The sequence below is a fragment of the Balaenoptera physalus genome (genome assembly GCF_965194825.1).
Source record: "Balaenoptera physalus genome assembly, chromosome: 18".
In the NCBI taxonomy this organism is placed as follows: Eukaryota; Metazoa; Chordata; class Mammalia; order Artiodactyla; family Balaenopteridae; genus Balaenoptera; species Balaenoptera physalus.
The window spans coordinates 26,053,579-26,076,059 of NC_138899.1; the positions used below are offsets into that span (position 1 = coordinate 26,053,579).

General features: G+C 35.0%; 1 long non-coding RNA gene across 1 annotated transcript in view; it reads right to left on the reverse strand.

The window, feature by feature from the left end:
- Positions 1 to 18,516, reverse strand: part of LOC309647507 — a 330,406-nt gene extending 311,890 nt beyond the window's left edge. The window contains exon 1 of the long non-coding RNA XR_014256097.1: positions 14,922 to 18,516. This is a non-coding gene — a long non-coding RNA (uncharacterized lncRNA). The remainder of the gene's footprint in view (positions 1 to 14,921) is intronic.
- Between the last annotated feature and the right edge of the window lie 3,965 nt (positions 18,517 to 22,481).

Sequence of the window (22,481 nt, forward strand, 5' to 3'; positions counted from 1 at the left end):
GGGCAAATTAACATTTTAACACATTTTGGAAACATCCTATAAAGAATAGTGAATGTGCATTAATGTTTCTCTTTTAACAAAAAGATGAATTACAAGTATATATAATTTCCTATGATTTTTAATATTAAAGTTGAGGGTTTTTTTAAAGTTACCATGATCTCTATCTATTCATTTCAGTTGAAAACATTTTAGCTCATAGAATTTTATTGACTTGTCTGAATCCTTATATCACTTGTAATTTCAAGACAATTGAGAATATGAATAAAGGAGCTGAGGATGTTTGGCAGCTGAATGTGAAAAAGTGATCGCTGAGGGTTTAGTGATTAGCTGGATTTTACTCTGTTTTGTTGTCATTTTTGTTGAAATGGTACAGAAAAGAGTACACACATTTTTTAGGACAGCCATATTTGGAAGGTTAGAGAGAGTAAAAGAAAACTGTAATATAATTTGGGTTGTACAAGAAAGGACAAATCCTACAAGTTAAGTCTCTCTGTTATTAAAATTTTTTAAATTGTTCTCCATTCTTTGACCTTCAATTTACACCAAATATGTGTACCTCCACATGATGAGGACTAAAATGTGGATAGCTGCCTTGCTGATTTCTAATTGTTCTGTAAGACAGTGGAATAAGGAAGGAGGAAATTAAAAGTATACGTTTAAAAAAGTTCTGCAGATTCTTTGAATATTTCCTATATGTATTTCACTATGCTTGACAGAGATTGTACTTTTGACAAGATCAAGAAAGCTCAGTTTGTGTCACTCAAAAAGCTACTATGGGATTGTACTGGGCAATTCCACATTTTCCCCATCTGAGTTTACTCCTAGGATCTTTCCTAATTTATTAAGTGTATTATGTTCATATTTTTGGGAATATCAGCCCTTAAACATAACTACAGTTTAAAGGGATACCTCCTACTTATGAATCAGTTAATTAAATAAAAATAGGGTATTCCTTTCAAACGTTGTTTCCCCAATTCCCATTTTCATGGAGTTCTTTCCAATTATTTCTAATACCTGAAACCTTTAAGTTGGAACATTAAAGTATTTCTAATGGTTTTAAAGTATTATTTCTGATGGTTGTATGGCATTACTACTGAGCACTTAATTTTTTCATAAAGTATGAACACTTAATCATGAGAGAATGATGAAATATCTGGTATATTAACTTTATGTGCCTAAAAGTGGGAAGAGAAAGAGAAAAAGAAATGTGAGGTTAGAGGATTTAGGTTGTATGGAGAATGATTTAGTCTCTGGGCAGTCCAAGATTTAGAAAACATGTTTGAGTTGAGGTGTTTCTTCTTTCTTCAACATCAATAAATAAAATTTCTATGGTAAGAAATCAGCTATTATTTTTATTTTACTAGTTATATGTAAGCTCTCTTCCTCATTGAGGCTGTCTTGTAACAGTTTAGACAAAATAAATTAAGCGTCTCCAATTTGAGGCCATTAAACATTTTAGTGCAGAAGGAAGTGAGATGGGCCTTCTTGAATTAACCTCAGTAATATCTGCTGGAACACTTTTCTAACGCTGGCTAAAGTGCATTCCTGTGTATTTCCACTTAAGCCATCTGCCAATCTTAATGCTTATTCCTAAGGGAGGAAAACTTCCAGAGCTATTTTTCATTTAATTTGCAAGGACATCCTGTTTAGGTACTTATCAAAAGAACAGAAGAATTGATGCCAAATACCACAAGCCCTAGTTTAGAAAACTTAATGGGTTGGACTGAAATCATAACCTACATTTAAAAGGAACTGTAGCTTACTTCCTTTATATTTACTAAATACTCAAAAAGTATGGCTGTGTGGCCTAAATGCTTTTTAAAAATAATAGTACTTTGCTCTATGTACATTAAGGGATTTCTGGGGAAGAGTTGTTAACCTTTCCTAGGATGGTAACTAAATATTTTAGTGCACTAAAACTATGACCCTTTGTTTTCCAAGATCAAAATGATATTAAAGCACCTATTTCTTTTGGAAAAGAAATTATCTAACCTGAAGAATTTTTTATCATATATGATGAATAACAAAAGAGAAATCTGTAAAAAGGTAACAGTACCTATCTTTTTTTTCAGTGTTCCACATTTTTTTTGCGTAGTAAATATTTAAAGTCTGCTTTATTTAATTTCACAATTTAACTCAAAAATTACCGTTTAACTCTTGATATTACTGTTATAAAACACTATATAAGAAAAATGTAGATATATTTTTATTTTTAAGAACTTCTTACTGGAGTGACAAAAAGAAGATCCAGTAAAATGTCTTTGCTTTTTATTACATTGGGACAATAGATTATAACTGATTATATAACTTTTTTTAAGTTCAACAACCTATTATCCTTTCTCCTGTGTGCTATATATATAGGCATTTATACTGAATAAGTTCATGGAAACCAAAGTTAAATAACATTTTTAAAACACATTTGATCATATTGGGTAAACTCTACCACTCACTTGCTTGGCACTGTATAAGCAAGACATCCAGTTAAATATTTTTTCTTTTTTAAATTACATTGGTTATGTAATCTGAGCATGGAGACACCCACCAAGCCTTTACTGAACACTTCTTCAAGTTGCATTTTACATGTAGGTTGAATATGTAGCTACTTAAGTGTCGTGATTTCAAAAATTTGAGTTCAAGGCAAATGTTCCTACTACATTATACTACTAAAGCTTATTTATTTGATTCCTAAAGTCTTAAAGTCTTTTGGGGCATTAAAATCTTCCAAAATACCAATATCTTTAAAAAAAATTAAGAATACAAGGATAAGGACTTCCTTGGTAGTCCCGTGGTAAAGAATCTGCCTTACAATGCAGGGGACTTGGGTTCAATCCCTGGTCAGGGAACTAAGATCCCACATGCTGCGGGGCAACTGAGCCCGCGTGCCACAACTACTGAGTTTGCGTGCCTCAACTAGAGAGCCCGCGTGCTGCAAACTACAGAGCCCACGCGGCACAACTAGAGAGAGAAAACCCACACGCCACAACTACAGAGAAGCCTGCATGCCACAACAAAAGATCCTGCATGCCTCAACGAAGATCCCGCGTGCCGCAACTAAGACCTGATGCAGCCAAAAATAAATAAACAATACATAAATTTTAATTAAAAAAAAAAAGAGTACAAGCGTATTACCTTTCAGTTGTCAACCTCAAAAATAAAATAACCATTTATTTTACCAGCAAAATGGGCCTATTCAGGAATAGCAGAGAATTGCAATTCAGGACAAACAAGCTAGGGCGAATCATAGGCAAATCCAGAGAGCAAAAGAGAGGAGTTTCCTTTCATTAGGTTTTAGGAGGAAATTGAGGAGAGTTTTTTTTGAATAAAAGTTAGAAGTTCACTGGAGAAGAAAAGAGTTCAGAGTTCGAGGCTGTGGCAGTTTCTTACTGGCTCCAAGAGGTGGTCAGTGCATTCTTGCTGAGACAGGAAGGCTCTTCCTTCCTTTGCTTAAAAGCAGGTGATGAAATTCCCATGTGAAACATGTCCTCCCTGATACCAGAAAAAGAGTAGCATTCTTATCCATGATGGGTAAAAAGCTGAGACTGAGAGAACTTTATACAAAAAATTTAATCCAAATAGACCTTGTTAAGGTCTTTCTTCTTCCTGCTGGTTATGCAGGCTGCAAGGAGTGGGATGTGAATGAGAGCTCTCCCTTCAGGGCTTCCTGACTCCATTTTAAATGAGGTTTTCCTTTATTTATTTTCACATTATGTTTCCGAAGGAAATTAAGATTCAGAGAAGCTCTATGCTACAGAAATAGGTAAAACTTAGACTAAGCTGGGCTCCTGACTCCCAGTCCAGATACATTCTATTTGGCGTACCTCTGGCAATTAACCTAGTAGTGGTTTACTTTCGCTTTCTTATAGGGAAGATTGATTGGAGTGGACCAAATGGGTCAGGATGTGATATCTTTAGTGAGGCTGGGTCACTCAAAACAAGGGAGAGAAATTCAGAAATAAATCCTTTTGAAACACACAGTGAGTCTTAAGAAGTACATCTGTGCAGAAGCTGAGCACAAGTGTAAGAGAGGATAAACTGAAAACCTGTGTCATTTTCAAATGGATCAAAGGCCAAGAATATTATCAGTAGCAAAGTACAGATAAAGAACAGTTTAGCATCAGATTAGTGGTAATTTCAGAGCCAACAATGATTTGCTCACCATCTCTACTCTAGTTTCAGTGGATACAAACCTGTTGCAGTAAAGGTATCCTATGTATCAGATACAGGAGTAGAGAACAGCCGGATGTACAGTGGTTGTACAGTTATAGAAATAGAAAATGGATCATTGGTTGTCAGTAGTTGAGGAGGGTGTGGTGGTAAAGGGAAGTGAGCATGATCGTAAAGGACAGTTTGTGGGAATCCTTACGTTGATAGAAATGTTCTGTATCTTGACTGCATAAATCTCAATATCCTTGTTGGGATATTATGCTATAGACTTGCAAGATGTTAGCACTGGGAAAACTTGGTAAAGGACATGCAGGATCTCTCTGTACTGTTCTTACAACTCATATGAATCTAATGGTACTGGGTATAAAGAAAAAATATATTCTTTATTTTGGATATATCAAGTAGACAAAAATCTGATAAGTACAGTTAATCTTAATTACAAGATTGACCAAATATAATTAATACATTTATAATAATTAAAATATTAATCTGAATTATATAAGTATATTTTTATAAATGTGTGTTAAACTTTCAACCTTGCAAAGAAGAGTGAGCATATGGCCTTTACAAGTACCTAGAGAACATTAAAAAATAAACATATGACACAAAAAATATGCTGTGATAAATCTGTAATGTGACAATAACACTAACCATATTTTCTGTGTATAATATTACAGAATTAGATATAAACAAAGCTAAATCAGCTAAAAATTTTAACACATCCTTCCTCAGATAATTTTTGGAAAAGAGAGGAAATCAGGGGTATAATTAGACTATGTAGAAAATAAATACATGCATATATTTATAAATAAGCATATGCAATTATAAACAGTTATACTGTATATGATACATAGAGGAAAGAGGTATATAAGATATAATGGAAAATAATCATATATTTATATAGTATATTGCAGTGCTTTCAGAATGCTGTCATATCTGTACTCATAAATACTTCCAAATTAAGCAAGAGGCATTGAAAAATGTACAAATTAAGTATTCAATAGGGATGCCAGAAAAGAACAGCAAAGCAATCCTAACGACGATAAAATAAAAATCAAACATTAATTAATCAAATAATGGAATAATAAAAATCACAAATCCAATAAGTTTATTTATCAAAAAAAGTTGAAAGACAGATTATTAAAAGAGAGAAAAAACATTTATATGTAAGAAGTATATAACCAAAGATTCTGAAAAAAATTAAATGCAAACCAATACTAATTACAGTTCTAGTTAAGTTTACTTGAAAATTTCAGCCTCATCACTGTTTTTACAAGATAACAAAATTATTAAACTAATCCAAGAGAAAATTAAGAAGCTTTGAACTCTGTTACACATTAAAAATGTGGCACAGGCTCATATACTATTAATCACTTTTAATTTGCCAATAAATAGGTAATTACCATAAAAAAATTATACCATTACTTTAACCTTTTATTACTCTCAATGAGTATCACATTTGGAAAACTGATAAAATTTATACCATCACCATTAAAGTACATATTCCTTGGATAGTGGAAATTATTACAGTGCTTTCAGGCTAAACAGAAACAGTAACAAAATCGCCAACCACTAGGAATTTGAGATTATTTTTTGAGTTGTTAAAGAGAAAAGGGAGAGAAACAAAAGTAATATAAGTGTTTTCCTGCTTATTCTATTCCCAGTGTTGTGAAATTCCAAAACATATGTTTTCAAAAGCGAAGCACACTTTATAGACAACCATTGGCAGTGGCCTGCAGTCTTCTTGATGAGTTGCTAGTGAGATTGAATTCCTCAGGTAAAATGAAGTCAGTTGCATCCAGCAGAGATTTGAAGCTCTCCACACATCTGGAAAACCCTGAGGAAGAGTTAGTGTAATTATCTCCCTCTTCAAAAAAAACATGTTAAAATGACCTTATCCAACGCCACTCTTAAGGAAGCATAACTTACTTTATAGTTATCTTTCACTGAAATTTACATTAACGTTCCTCTAAGAATTCAATATTTGTCAGACAATGTACAGAAAATTCAACTACTCTGTATTTTTCTTGCTGAAATACAATAAAATCAGCATTCCATGTACATTTTACATTTAAATCTGTAATCAATTTTGAGATAAATTTTGAATAAGCTATCTGGTTTAGGTTTTTATTTTTTAATCAATGGGTGCCCAATGGCTTCAGCACCATTTGTTTCAAAGGCTATTTTTCCTCCATTTAGTTACTTTTGCACTTCCATCAGTTGGGTATCCTTGTGTATTTCTGGATTCTCTATTCTATGCCATTGATCCATATGTCTATCCCTCCACCAATACTGCATACTTGATTACTGGAGATATTTAATATCTTGAAATTAAGAAAACAGATTTCTCTCACTCGATTCTTCATGTTCAAAATTGTTTTAACTCTTCTAGCTCCTTTGCATTTCCATATACATTTTTTTTTTTTTTGGCCCACGCTGCGTGGCTTGTGGGATCGTAGCTCCCCAACCAGGGATGGAACCTGAGCCCTTGGCAGTGAAAGCGCAGAGTTCTAACCACTGGACTGCCAGGGAATTCCCACCATATACATTTTAGAATAATTTTGTCTTGTCTACAAAAAAATCTTGCTGATATCTTGATAAGAATCATATTAAACATATATATATATATATATATGTTTGGAGGAGAATTGACATCTTTACTTTGTTGAGTCTTGCATTTCATGAACATAATATGTCTCTCCATTTGTTTAGATCTTCTCTGATTTCTTTTCTCAACATTTTGTAGTTTTAACATACAAAGCCTGAATAGGTTTTGTTAGATTTACATCTAAATATTCAATTTTCGTGCATTTTAAATGATATTGAAGATGTAATTTTGGTGTTTTCATGTACCTTTGTAGTACACAAGAATACAGTTAACTTTTATATGCTTATCTTGTATCCTGTGATCTTGCTGAATTCCCTTTTAGTTCTAATAGGTTATTTTTTTAATTTGTTGAGATTTTCTACACAAATATGTAATATGCAAATAGGAAGAATTGTATTTATTCTATTTCAGTATGCATACATTTTATTTCCTTTTCTTGCCTTACATTACTGGCTGGAACTTCTAGCAATATTTAATAAGAGTGGTAAGAGAGAACAGTCTTGCATTCTTCTCAATATTAGGGGGAAAGCACTCAGTAGTTCACCATTATGTATAATGTTAGTTGTAGGTTTTTGTAGATGCTCTTTATCAAGCTGAAGAATTTCCCTTCTGTTCCCATTTTCTGAGAGTCCATTGATGTAATTTGGAAATTCTTTAAAATTATGGATTTAATTTTCTTAATAGCTACATCTTCTGCCTCTCTTCTACTAACTCTGTCCCCACCTGTCTCTCTATTGAATTCAAGTGCAACATCCTTCACTGCCCGGTTCAAATACCATAGTGAAGTTTGTCATGACCATCATCATTGTAATATATTAGGAAGTACATAAGATTGTCACTGTAAAATTACCACTGATGGTTGATTTTGGAAAAGCCACAACTTTCTGTCAGTATTTACATTCCTATCATATAGGCACAATGCCTGATTTGCTTACTTCACTGAGTTTCTGTAGGAATCAAATGAGATTAAATATGTGATAGCATAATTAAGTTATTAAACTCTTTAAAAATTGAAGGTATTATTATCATTAATTGGCCTTACTTTCTAATTCTCATAAGATTTTTAACACCCATGTATTTTTTTATTTCATTTTATTTGAAGGCAGGAAGACTAAATCATGTTTCATTGTACGTTCCAAAAGATGTAGCCCTAGGAACTTGCTAAAAAGTCTTCAGACAAGAAAATAAGTAAATACATGTTTAGTGGATCAGTGAATGAATTAGCAAATAATAATTTTAATATCCACATTCATAGTATCTTTATTTAGACAGGAGGTCAGCAAAAAACTCTGTGAAAGGGCCAGATTATAAAAGGGCCAGATAATAAATACGTATTTGCAGGCATACAGTCTCTGTAACAACTATTCAATTCTGCCTTTGTAGTGTAAAGGAATCTCTACCCAAAACATAAAGGAATGGTCATGCCTGTGTTTAATAAAACTTAATGAATCCTAAAATTTCAATTTCGTATAATTTTCATATTTCATAAAATCTCATTTTTTTCTTTTCTGTTTCTTATTCATTAAGATGGCAAAAAGCATTTTTAACTTGCAGACCATACAAAAACAGTTGGTGGTTCAAATTTGGTCCATGGGCCATAATTTGCTGATCCCTGATCTAGACATTCACCAAATTTAAAAGTTTAAGATCTGACATAATTTAATCACTGAAATAAGCACATTTTCTGCTGTTCCTTTGAAGTGAACATAGTGATAAGTCTTCCATTTATGAACAGTAGGAGACATTTGTTGGCATATGGAGCTGTACAGAGAAAGAAATAGAATTACCAAGAAAAACTATTAGTTTAATTTGTGAAAAATAATTTATGGGACACTCATTAATGGGGCATTCTTTATAGATAATTTGGAGTATAAAGTATTTGAGATGTTCTTTGGAGAAAATAAAAAGATACAATCACTTTCCTCTAAATTGGAATTGTAGCCAAATCTTGTTGTAGTTACTAGAATTCTTACGTAAAGTTTCTCCCCCCAAGATTTCCAAACAACCTCAAAAATGAGCTGAAATGCTTTGAGAGTATTTTTCATCAACAACATACCCCCCATTTTCCTTGGTTCTATTTGCATTTTCTTCTCTTCCAGATATTTTTTCCTATTTTCTAACTCTTTCTTGATTTGAGAGAGTCAGATTATCATTTAGTCTGTATTTAGTCTGTATCCATCTTCTTGCTCTTCAGCAATTATTGCATGTCATGAAAAAGCTGCCTTTTAGGAATACTATTTTGAAAAATTATTGTTTGAGAACATCTTGATAATTGTTCAATTTATTCTCTATCCTCATTAACTAAATCAAACAAATAAACAAAATCTCAGAATAGTCCAACAAACTCTCAAATTAAATGCTGAAAGGATACCTAAAGTAATGTGACAATTACAGACTTCCTTTGGTTTTCTTTTCTTTTTTTTTTTTGGTTGTTGTGTTTGTTGTTTTCAGTCTGCTTATACCTCTCAGAAATGTAGCTAAAAGGAGATTAAACTAAACACACCATTTAAACCAACATTTTACCTCAAATAACTAGAAATTGTTAGTTAATGGGACACATACTCTAGGAGCAATTTTCAGCAACTTTGTAATTACATATTGCCTTTCATTGTTGAGTTATACTGTGTTTTATTTAGTCGTAAGAGCCAGATTTAAGAAAACTATTAATGTAAGCCATAATTAATTCTTTGCTTAATAGAAACAGAGTATTAACCTAAAATATATTATTTTAGAATTATACTCATTTCAGTAAATAAAGATGGTCTTTTTCCTTCTAACACTTTCATAGTTTATTCAAAAGTTGTAATGTGTGACACTATATGATTTGATGTTGTCAAAGAAAATGATATACTCAAAAATACTATTTACTCTTTTTCCTTTATTATTTTTAATTAGGGATCAATATAAGTAAGGATATAAGGGAATTTATCGAGATAATAAAAGTTTATAACTGATTAAGAAAACAGAAGAAGAACAACTAAGTACTGATAGATAATAATTTTAAAAAAAGGGCATTAAGCCACAGTTGTGAAAAAAAAAGATACATTTATCTACTGTATCACCACCCTCTAACCATGAAAAATCAAACAAACCAAAAATCTCCAGTCTTCTATAAAGTACATTTGGTTATTTGTTAAGATGCATACAGATTTTTCAAGATTTTCTTCAGTGGTGCAGGAATAAAAGTTTAGAAAAAGCCACATTAAAAATACCTATGCATTTGTGTCAAATTGAAATGGAATACTAAATAAGCTCAACAACAGTTATTTTAAATTTCTTTTTTTATATTTATGCTTTTCATTAATTTTTTAACCCCAAAAATGAAATTGCTATTGCCCTAGTGTTTAAAAAAAATATTAAAAATAATCTGTGCAATGATGTCAACTTGAAATGGAATATTATATAAGGTCGACATTAGGTAATTTTTTTCTTCTTTATGCTCTCTATTAAATCTTTCGAAACTCAAAGAATGAAATTGCTGTTGTCCTGGCAATTCTGGGCATTTGAAGTGGGTTCCTATCAATTAACCTTTTATACCCCTCACCAGAGGCTGGATGTTTGCAGTTGCTGGTGGTTCTCTAAGACACTGCTAATGTCTGATAGACTGGCAACACACATTGACAGAGTGAGGCTCAGAGCCTGGGAAAGGTCCCAGCACTGAATGCCCACCGTCCTGCAGAGCTATTAATTTATTAATTTATTAATTTAGTAATACAAGATTAGAAAATCAGTAGTGAAGATACTCTAACTGACCCACTTCTCAAGAGTCATCAGAAATTATAAATGAATATATCATGTTTCTAGGAAAAATATAAATAATTTAAAAATGGCCCTTCCTTCTCTACTAATCCAACTCTACAATTATTCAGCAACATTCAGCGTAATGCTCTTCATTATTTTGACTCTCCCCTTTGAGTATATATAAAATCTAATTTAAAAAAGAAATCAGCTGGGAGAACTGTTAGAAAAGCACAGATTAGATTAAGAGTATGAAAGAGGTTCCTTGTTGATTATACAAACAAGCATAGAGATCAAATTAGAAGAATCATTCATTGACAAACGGTAGCTTCAAACATACTTTTACTAGGAACAGTAAAAGAAACATCAGCGTCTTTTAAAAAAATTGTTAAAAACAGAAAAATCTTTTAGTTCTCCCCAAAAGCAAAATTAAAATTATTATGTGAAGGAAGGTCAGAGGAGTAGTCTATATTTGAAGATGTGCCAATGAAATTCCCTAGATAACTTTTACTGTTATTGACAAGAAATAATAGTGTGGTTTGCTGCTTGAACTTTCTCTTCATTTCAGTGCCGGAAGCAAAAATAAAGTGCATTTTCTGGAAGAAAGTTGCTCTGTTTAAAACATTAACACACTTTTAATGTTTATTGTTTGCTGGTGTGCTCCGCTAAGTATCGAAACAAGCTGTGACCACTAAAATTGAATATTAAACATACTGGTGGAACACTTGTTGTAAAAAAAAAAAAGTAAAATTTCAGAATGCCACCAAAGAGCATATTATTCTCAAAGATAAAACATGTGTAGTATGGTGAAAAATGATATTTTTGGCAGAGAGATCGTCTTGTCTGCAACTATGTGTTCATAAGTATATCATTGGTTTATAGAATATGAGAAGTTCTAAGTCCTCTAGGGATATAGACAAGTTGAAAGAAAGATACATAAATCAAATTTACATTTCCTCATGTTTTGTAAAACATTTCATACAAGGCATTTATTATAATAATAATAGTAATAATAAAATAGCTATATGTCACATAATAAGGTGATACCTCTTTGATGAAAAAGACACAGACGTCAAAAAGTCATATTTTACATTTCCTCACGTGTCCTAATGAGGTTTCTGGGTTGATTGTTAGTAAAAAAGATAAGAACAATAAGATTTATGTAGTGGGGAAAACGTCATTTCTCTTATATTTCTGCTAAAAATGGTTGAATTTCCCCTTAGAGAAGGGAGCTTCTCAGTGGGAGGAGATATGATTTAGGTCATTACCTTAATACAAAAAAATAGATAAAATTATTATAAGAAAAGAAAACTAAGATCAATATTTCTAGTGATGCAAAAATACTCAACTAGTTAATTGAATCCAACAATGTATAAAAAGAATTATACACTACAGCCAAATAGGATTATTCTAGGTATGAAAGACTGGTTCAACATTAGAAAGTCAGTTAATATAATCCTTTATGTCAAAAGACTAAAGAAGAAATATCATATGATCATATCAATAGATGGAAACATTGGACATAATATAATACCATTAATAATCTTTTTTTAAAAATCTCAACAAACTAGGAATAAAGGGCCACTTCAATTTGATAAAGAACATCAATAAAAACCCTATGGTTATCATCATACTTAATGGTAAGAAACTGGAAGCTTTCTCCCTGTAAGAACAGGATCATAGATTGTTCATTTGTTAAAAAATAAACATCATCTTATCATGTGACACAGCAGTCATACTCTGGGTATTTACCCAAGTTATTTGCAAACTTATATTCACACAAGAAAAATGGCATGTGAATGTAGGCAGCAGTTTTATTCACAATCACCAAAAACTGCAAGTAAATAATATGCCCTTCAGTAGGTGAATAGAAACAATCTGTGATACAACCATACAATGGAATATTCAGTGATAAAATAAATGAGCTATCAAACTATGAAAAGACAGGAATAAAACTTAAAGCAGAATGCTAAGTGAATGAATCTAATCAGAAAAGACTATATATTGTTTGATTCTAAATATATGATATTCTGGAAAAGACAAAACAGTAGAGACATTAAAAGATCAGTAGTTGCCAGAGGTTCTGGGGGAGGAGGAGGGGGTTGAATAGGAGAATACAGCATTTCGTTTTGTTTTGTTTTGTTTTTATGGCAGTGAAACTAGTCTGTATGATCCTGTAGTGGATACATAATGTTATGCATACATCAAAACCCAAAGAATTGAACTGCATAAAAAGTGAACCTTGAGGGACCCTCAAGATGGCAGAGGAGTAGGATGTGGAGATCACCTTCCTCCCCACAAATACATAAAAAATACATCTACATGTGGAACAACTCCTACAGAACACCTACTGAACGCTGGCAGAAGACCTCAGACTTCCCAAAAGGCAAGAAACTCCCCACGTACCTGGGTAGGGCAAAAGAAAAAAGAAAAAACAGAGACAAAAGAATAGGGACGGGACCTGCACCAGTGGGAGGGAGCTGTGAAGGAGGAAAGGTTTCCACACACTAGGAGCCCCTTCGCAGGTGGAGACTGCGGGTGGCAGAGGGGGGAAGCTTCGGAGCCACGGAGGACAGCGCAGCAACAGGGGTGCGGAGGGCAAAGCGGACAGATTCCCGCACAGAGGATTGGTGCCGACCAGTACTCACCAGCCCGAGAGGCTCGTCTGCTCACCCGCCGGGGCGGGCGTGGGCTGGGAGCTGAGGATCGGGCTTCAGAGGTCGGATCACAGGGAGAGGACTGGGGTTGGCGGCGTGAACACAGCCTGAAGGGGGTTAGTGCACCACAGCTAGCCGGGAGGGAGTCCGGGAAAAAGTCTGCAGCTGCCGAAGAGGCAAGAGACCATTGTTCCGGGGTGCACGAGGAGAGGGGATTCAGAGCACCGCCTAAATGAGCTCCAGAGACGGGCGCGAGCCGCGGCTATAAACACGGACCCCAGAGACGGACATGAGACGCTAAGGCTGCTGCTGCCGCCACCAAGAAGCCTGCGTACAGGCACAGGTCACTCTCCACACCTCCCCTCCCGGGAGCCTGTGCAGCCCGCCACTGCCAGGGTCCCGTGATCCAGGGACAACTTCCCCGGGAGAACGCACGGCGCGCCTCAGGCTGGTGCAACGTCACGCTGTCCTCTGCCGCCGCAGGCTCGCCCTACATCCGTACCCCTCCCTCCCCCTGGCCTGAGTGAGCCAGAGCCCCTGAAGCAGCTGCTCCTTTAACCCTGTTCTGTCTGGGCGGGGAACAGACGCCCTCAGGCGACCTACACGCAGAGGCGGGGCCAAATCCAAAGCTGAACCTCGGGAGCTGTGCGAACAAAGAAGAGAAAGGGAAATCTCTCCCAGCAGCCTCAGGAGCAGCGGATTAAATCTCCACCATCAACTTGATGTACCTGCATCTGTGGAATACCTGAATAGACAACGAATCATCCCAAATTGAGGAGGTGGACTTTGGGAGCAACGATATATGTATATATTTTTCCCTTTTTCTCTTTTTGTGAGTGTGTATGTGTATACTTCTGTGTGTGATTTTGTCTGCGTAGCTTTGCTTTTAGCATTTGTCCTAGGATTCTGTCTGTCCGTTTTTTGGGGGTTTTTTTTAGTATAGTTTTTACCGCTTGTTATCATTGGTGGATTTGTTTTTTGGTTTGATTGCTCTCTTCTTTCATTTGTTTTTTTTTCATTACTTAAAAAAATTTTTTTAATAATTATTTTTTATTTTAATTATTTTATTTTATTTTATTTTATATTCTTCTTTCTTTCTTTCTTTCTTTTTTCTCCCTTTGATTCTGAGCCATGTGGATGACAGGCTCTTGGTGCTCCAGCCAGGCGTCAGGGCTGTGCCTCTGAGGTGGGAAAAACAAGTTCAGGATGTTGGTCCACAATAGACCTCCCAGCTCCATGTAATATCAAATGACGAAAATCTCCCAGAGATCTCCATCTCAACGCCAAGACCCAGTTTCACTCAACGACCAGCAAGCTACAGTGCAGGACACCCTATGCCAAGCAACTAGCAAGACAGGAACACAACCCCACCCATTAGCAGAGAGGCTGCCTAAAATCCTAATAAGGCCACAGACACCCCAAAACACACCACCAGACGTGGACCTGCCCACAAGAAAAACAAGATCCAGCCTTATCCACAGAACACAGGCACTAGTCTCCTCCACCAGGAAGCCTACACAACCCACTGAACCAACCTCAGCCATGGGAGCAGACACAAAAAACAACGGGAACTACGAACCTGCAGACTGCGAAAAGGAGACCCCAAACACAGTAAGTTAAGCAAAATGAGAAAGAGAAACACACAGCAGATGATGGAGCAAGGTAAAAACACACCAGACCTAACAAATGAAGAGGAAATAGGCAGTCTACCTGAAAAAGAATTCAGAATAATGATAGTAAAGATGATCCAAAACCTTGGTAATAGAATAGAGAAAATACAAGAAACGTTTAACAAGGACCTAGAAGAACTAAAGAACAAACAAACAGTGATGAACAACACAATAAATGAAATTAAAAATTCTCTAGAAGGGATCAATAGCAGAATAACTGAGGCAGAAGAACAGATAAGTGACCTGGAAGATAAAATAGTGGAAATAACTACTGCAGAGCAGAATAAAGAAAAAAGAATGAAAAGAATTGAGGAAAGTCTCAGAGACCTCTGGGAGAACATTAAATGCACCAACTTTCAAATTATAGGGATCCCAGAAGAAGAAGAGAAAAAGAAAAGGACTGAGAAAATATTTGAAGAGATTATAGTTGAAAACTTCCCTAATATGGGAAAAGAAATAATCAAGTCCAGGAAGCACAGAGAGTCCCATACAGGAAAAATCCGATGAGAAACATGCCAAGACACATATTAATCAAACTATCAAAAATTAAATACAAAGAAAAAATATTAAAAGCAGCAAGGGAAAAACAACAAATAACATACAAGGAATCTCCATAAGCTTAACAGCAGATCTTTCAGCAGAAACTCTACAAGCCAAAAGGGAGTGGCAGGATATATTTAAAGTGATGAAGGGGAAAAACCTACAACCAAGATTACTCTACCCAGCAAGTATCTCATTCAGATTTGATGGAGAAATTAAAACCTTTGCAGACAAGCAAAAGCTAAGAGAATTCAGCACCACCAAACCAGCTTTACAACAAATGCTAAAGGAACTTCTCTAGGCAGGAAACACAAGAGAAGGAAACGACCTGTAATATCAAACCCAAAACAATTAAGAAAATGGTAATAGGAACATACATATCGATAATTACCGTAAATGTGAATGGATTAAATGCTCCAACCAAAAGACATAGACTGGCTGAAAGGATACAAAAACAAGACCCATATATATGCTGTCTGCAAGAGACCCACTTCAGACCTAGGGACACATACAGACTGAAAGTGAGGGGATGGAAAAAGATATTCCATGCAAATGGAAATCAAAAGAAAGCTGGAGTAGCAATTCTCATATCAGACAAAATAGACTTTAAAACAAAGACTATTATAAGAGACAAAGAAGACACTGCATAATGATCAAAGTATCAATCCAAGAAGAAAATATAACATTTGTAAATATTTATGCACCCAACATAGGAGCACCAAAATACATAAGGCAACTGCTAACAGCTATAAAAGAGGAAATCGACAGTAACACGGTCATAGTAGGGGACTTTAACACCCCACTTTCACCAATGGACAGATCATCCAAAATGAAAATAAATAAGGAAACACAAGCTTTAAATGATACATTAAACAGAATGGACTTAATTGATATTTATAGTACATTCAATCCAAAAACAACAGAATACACGTTCTTCTCAAGTGCTCATGGAACATTCTCCAGGATAGATCATATCTTGGGTCACAAATCAAGCCTTGGCAAAGTTAAGAAAATTGAAATTGTATCAAGTATCCTTTCCGACCACAATGCTATGAGACTAGATATCAATTACAGGAAAAAATCTGTAAAGAATACAAACACATGGAGGCTAAAGAGTACACTACTTAATAACCAAGAGATCACTGAAGAAATCAAAGAGGAAATCAAAAAATACCTAGAAACATATGACAATGAAAACACGACAACCCAAAACCTATAGGATGCAGCAAAAGCAGTTCTAAGAGGGAAGTTTATAGCAATACAATCCTACCTGAAGAAACAAGAAACATTTCAAATAAACAACCTAAGCTTACACCTAAAGCAGTTAGAGAAACAAGAACAAACAAACCACAAAGTTAGCAGAAGGAAAGAAATCATAAAGACCAGATCAGAAATAAATGAAAAAGAAATGTAGGAAACGATAGCAAAGATCAATAAAACTAAAAGCTGGTTCTTTGAGAAGATAAACAAAGTTGATAAACCATTAGCCAGACTCATCAAGAAAAAAAAGGGAGAAGACTCAAATGAATAGAATTAGAAATGAAAAAGGAGAAGTAACAACTGACACTGCAGAAATACAAAGGATCATGAGAGATTACTACAAGCAACTCTATGCCAATAAAATGGACAACCTGGAAGAAATGGACAAATTCTTAGAAATGCACAACCTTCTGAGACTGAACCAGGAAGAAATAGAAAATATGAACAGACCAATCACAAGCACTGAAATTGAAACTGTGATTAAAAATCTTCCAACAAACAAAACCCCATGACCAGATGGCTTCACAGGCAAATTCTATCAAACATTTAGAGAAGAGCTAACACCCATCCTTCTCAAACTCTTCCAAAATATAGCAGAGGGAGGAACACTCCCAAACTCATTCTACGAGGCCACCATCACCCTGAAACCAAAAACAGACAGCGATGTCACAAAGAAAGAAAACTACAGGCCAATATCACTGATGAACATAGATGCAAAAATCCTCAGCAAAATACGAGCAAACAGAATCCAACAGCACATTAAAAGGATCATACACCATGATCAAGTGGGATTTATCCCAGGAATGCAAGGATTCTTCAATATATGCAAATCAATCAATATGATACACCATATTAACAAATTGAAGGAGAAAAACCATATGATCATCTTAATAGATGCAGAGAAAGCTTTTGACAAAATTCAACCCCCATTTATGATAAAAACCCTCCAGAAAGTAGGCATAGAGGGAACTTACCTCAACATAATAAAGAACATATATGACAAACCCACAGCCAACATCATCCTCAATGGTGAAAAACTGAAACCATTTCCACTAAGATCAGGAACAAGACAAGGTAGCCCACTCTCACAACTATTATTCAACATAGTTTTGGAAGTTTTAGCCACAGCAATCAGGGAACAAAAAGAAATAAAATGAATCCAAATTGGAAAAGAAGAAGTAAAACTGTCACTGTTTGCAGATGACATGACACTGTACAGAGAGAATCCTAAAGATGCTACCAGAAAACTACTAGATATCCATTGACAGATGAATGGGTAAAGAAGATGTGGTACATGTATACAATGGAATATTACTCAGTCATAAAAAAGAATGAAATAATACCATTTGCAGCAACATGGATGGACCTAGAGATCATCATAGTAAGTGAAGTAAGTCAGAGAAAGACAAATATCATATGATATCCCTTACATGTGGAATCTAAAAAGATGATACAAATGAACTTCTTTACAAAACAGAAACAGACTCACAAACTTTGATACAAATTTATTGTTACAAAAGGGGAAAGATATGGGGGAGGGAGAAATTAGGAGGCTGGGATTAACGTATACACACCACTATACATAAAATAGATAATCAACCAGGACCTACTGCATAGCACAGGGAACTCCACTCAGTACTCTGTAATAACCTATATGGGAAAAGATTCTGAAAAACAATAGATATATGTATATGTATAACTGAATCTCTTTGCTGTACACCTAAAACTAGCACAACATTGTAAATCAACTCTACTCCAATAAAATATAAAAATTAAATAATAAAAGAAAGAAACAGTGAACCTTAATGTATGCAAATAAAAAATATTTAGGAGGTTGGAGCAATTCAAGGAAGGAACATAGACTTTGATAAGAGAATCTAGTTTTTTTGTTTTTTTTGTTTTTTTTATTTATTTTTATTTTTGGCTGTGTTGGGTCTTCGTTTCTGTGCTAGGGCTTTCTCTAGTTGTGGCAAGTGGGGGCCACTCTTCATCGCGGTGCGCGGGCCTCTCACCATCGCGGCCTCTCCCGCTGCAGAGCACAGGCTCCAGACGCGCAGGCTCAGCAGTTGTGGCTCACGGGCCCAGTTGCTCCACGGCACGTGGGATCCTCCCAGACCAGGGCTCGAACCCGTGTCCCCTGCATTAGCAGGCAGACTCTCAACCACTGCGCCGCCAGGGAAGCCCGAGAATCTAGTTTTAATGCAATATACGTGAAACAAAATCCCTGAGTGTGGCTGGGGGAGTGGGCAAATGTGATCTAAGTAACTTTGCGAATGAGTGAAATCCATGTCTACAGGAAAAACAAACAGTATATTTTCACCGTGCTGTAGTTGATAAACTTGTTTCTCATTTGATAATGTTAAGACATTCATACTGGAACTGAACAATTAAGTAAATGGGTAATGAATGAATAGTAATGAACACGTTTCTTAGTGTTGTAGTAAGAATTTACAATAAAGCAAGGAGAGGATCCTGAAATACAGTAGAGTTGGGGACAGTAAAAACTAAACTAATGTTTAGCTCAGTATGCACAGAGGTGGTTATGTATAACAATATCTATAGCTATGCTTATATATCTATATGTTAGTATACTCACATAAATTTCTTTCCTCCATTAGCAAGAGGCACCAGAAGCCATGTGACTCCAGTAGCAACAAGCACACTCAGTCTCCATATCTTGATTTCTAACCATTCGCAATAAAAGTATCAAGGATTCTTTGGAGAAATAACTGATTCTTGGAAGAAAAGGCACAAGATGAGCCCACATTATCTTGTAATAACAGAAAGAAAGGCAGTTCTAAAATAGCAACAACAGCAAAACCTACCACGACATTGATGGGTGCATGATTAAGGGACATAGGAGTCCACTAAAAGTCCCAATGGCCAAAGTTGGAAGAATTTGAGCAACAAAATAAAATTGGTATTAGACTAAAACCCAATGTAGGAAATAAAGATCCATGAGTTCATACTGATGTAAGTAAATAAATTATTGAATGAATAAATAGTAGAGAAGAGACAGATCTCCCTTGCAGAAAAACTCCAAATAAATTATGTAAGTACTCTGCCCTCAAGGAGTAAATCCCCACTCTTTAAAGGTGGACTGTGTATAGTGATTTCCTTCAAAGATTTCAATTTGGAAATGGGGGAAAAGAAAGAATAACCTTTCTGTGTAGAAACCTAACAAACAGTATCTCATCCAGGTGATCAAAGTGAATATTAACCTTTGATAAGTTATATTGATGCTATGTTCCCCTGCTATGATGTGTTGAAAATGGCAATGACCTCTGTAATTTTCCTCCCCCAAATCCATACACCAGTCTAATAATGAGAGAAACACCAAAAAATTCTAGTTGAGGGGCATTCCACAAAATTTTTTTTTTAATTAATTAATTTATTTATTTTTGGTTGTGTTGGGTCTTAGTTTCTGTGCGAGGGCTTCCTCTAGTTGCGGCGAGCGGGGGCCACTCTTCATCGCGGTGCGCGGGCCTCTCACTATCGCGGCCTCTCTTGTTGCCGAGCACAGGCTCCAGACGCACAGGCTCAGTAATTGTGGCTCACGGGCCGAGCTGCTCCGTGGCATGTGGAATCTTCCCAAACCAGGGCTCGAACCCGTGTCCCCTGCATTGGCAGGCAGATTCTCAACCACTGCGTCACCAGGGAAGCCCCCCACAAAATTTTTGACCAGCACTCCTCAAAACCCTGATGGTCATGAAAAACAACGGAAGTCTCACAAACTGTCACAGCCAGGAGTAGCTTAATGACATGTGAAACTGAATGTAATCTGATATCCTGGATAGGGTTCTGGAACATAAATAGATATTAGCTAGACTAAGGAAATCTGAATAAACTATGGACTTTAGTTAGTAGTCATAAATTAATATTGGTTCATTAATTGTGGCAAACTTACCAAACTAACGTATGATATTAATAATATGGGAGACTGCATATGGGCTATGTGAGAACCCTGTGTACTATGTTTTCAATTTTTTCTGTAAATTGAAAACTGCTCTAGAAAATAGAGCTTAAAAAATAAGAATGCACTCAGAAATGAACCTCATACAAATTATTGTCTTTAAAAGTGTTTTGTTCTTTGATAAAATTTATACTAATTTAGAAAATACTTTTATATAGTATGAATGATTTTTTGGCTATCAAAGGGAAATGGGGATATTTGATGACATATCTGGATTAAATAGCCAAACAAATACTTTAAACTCTCAAAAGGAAAATATTTTTCATACTGCCATTGTTAGGGCCAATGTGAAAACTAAGCTTGTTTTTATACAATTTTACACAGCTGTCCCTAAGCCAAAGTGTTCTGGGCAAGTTTCAGAACTTTTCAAACTGTTTATAAACTCAACAAACAAAGCTGCTCAAGTCCATTCACAACTGATTCCTCAATCCCTTTTGAGTACTGAGGAACAGCTCTTTCACAAACGTAGTCCACACCCCGTAGACTACGAAAGGTGACGTCAGCCGCTTAGGTGTATGTCGAAACATAAGAATTCCAAAGTGTCTGGTAAATTCATCTTGAACATTCAAACATTAAATGAGCCCTTTTGATATACAGTATGGAGAAATGAGAATTCAGTTCAATTAAAAAGATACATGCAAAAAGTGATTTTTTTTCTCTGCTATTGTTCAATCTCCACTTTACTTTGTGAAGATTAACCCTAATATTTACTCAAGAATCAACAGACCTAGCTCCAAGAGGATGATCAGATTTTGTATAGTTCCTTCTAGTTTCAAATTTGAAATAAGAACTAAGCCTTGTGAAATTATGGTTAGAATTTACCTGCTCCTTAGCTCTACCTTATTTTAATAGATCAGAATCTAAATGGGAAATTGTGTGATTGCATTCTGTCTAGCAAATGTCTCTTTTAATTATAGGGTGACACATACAGAATGGTGATTATGGATCTGAAGGAGGGCTGAGAGGTTTTCTGTTCACTTAGGAAAAGAACAAGTCAAACTTCCAATTATTAAATTTTAAGTTCCCTCTGGAAACATGTAACTATATTATTCACTAGAGAGGGGGAGAAAAATCCTACAGCCAAAACCTTGATAAGTCACAAAAAGATTCGTTTCTGCTTTATCTATGCCCTTTGCTTCTCTAGATCCCTCCAGCAGTCCAAATTTGTGTAAGAAAGCTGTTGATGTTGCTGTTATATTAAAAAGCACACAAATGTAAAATGTACATGTCACTAAATTCCATGTTTTGAAATAATTACATATCTGTATAGTGTATACAAATATGTTATCATATATGTATATATAATAAAAATACATAGTATATATAATGTAGTATATAACAATTATATTAAATATTATTGTACATTATAAATAACATTATATAATGGTATATATAATATATGAAAATATTTATATATCTAAATAGGTAAGATTCCTACATTTACTATGCTTTAAGTAAATTTTTATCTTATTCAAATTGTATCACTTTTTATTTCTTGAAATTAATATGTGTACTAGGAATATAATGCATATTTATAATGTTCAATGACATGTAGAATATTAAGTCAATGAAAACAGAAGTGACTAACAAAAACTCACCAAGATCCATGCAATAATGAAAAAAATATGTAAAATAATTTCCATTTCAAATTAGCATAAGCATATATCTCCGTTTGAGAAGTTAAGGGAACTGTTCAGGAATTGTTCTACCCATGTCCACTTGTCCTTGCATAGACTACATAACTGTTATTAACTCCAGTCCTCCTCAGTAAAACAGAGGTAATAATGTATACACTTTCTAAAATTTTTGAAGATTAAATGTGATAATGCATACAGTATGCTCAATCAGAGCCTAGTAAGGAATCCCATCTC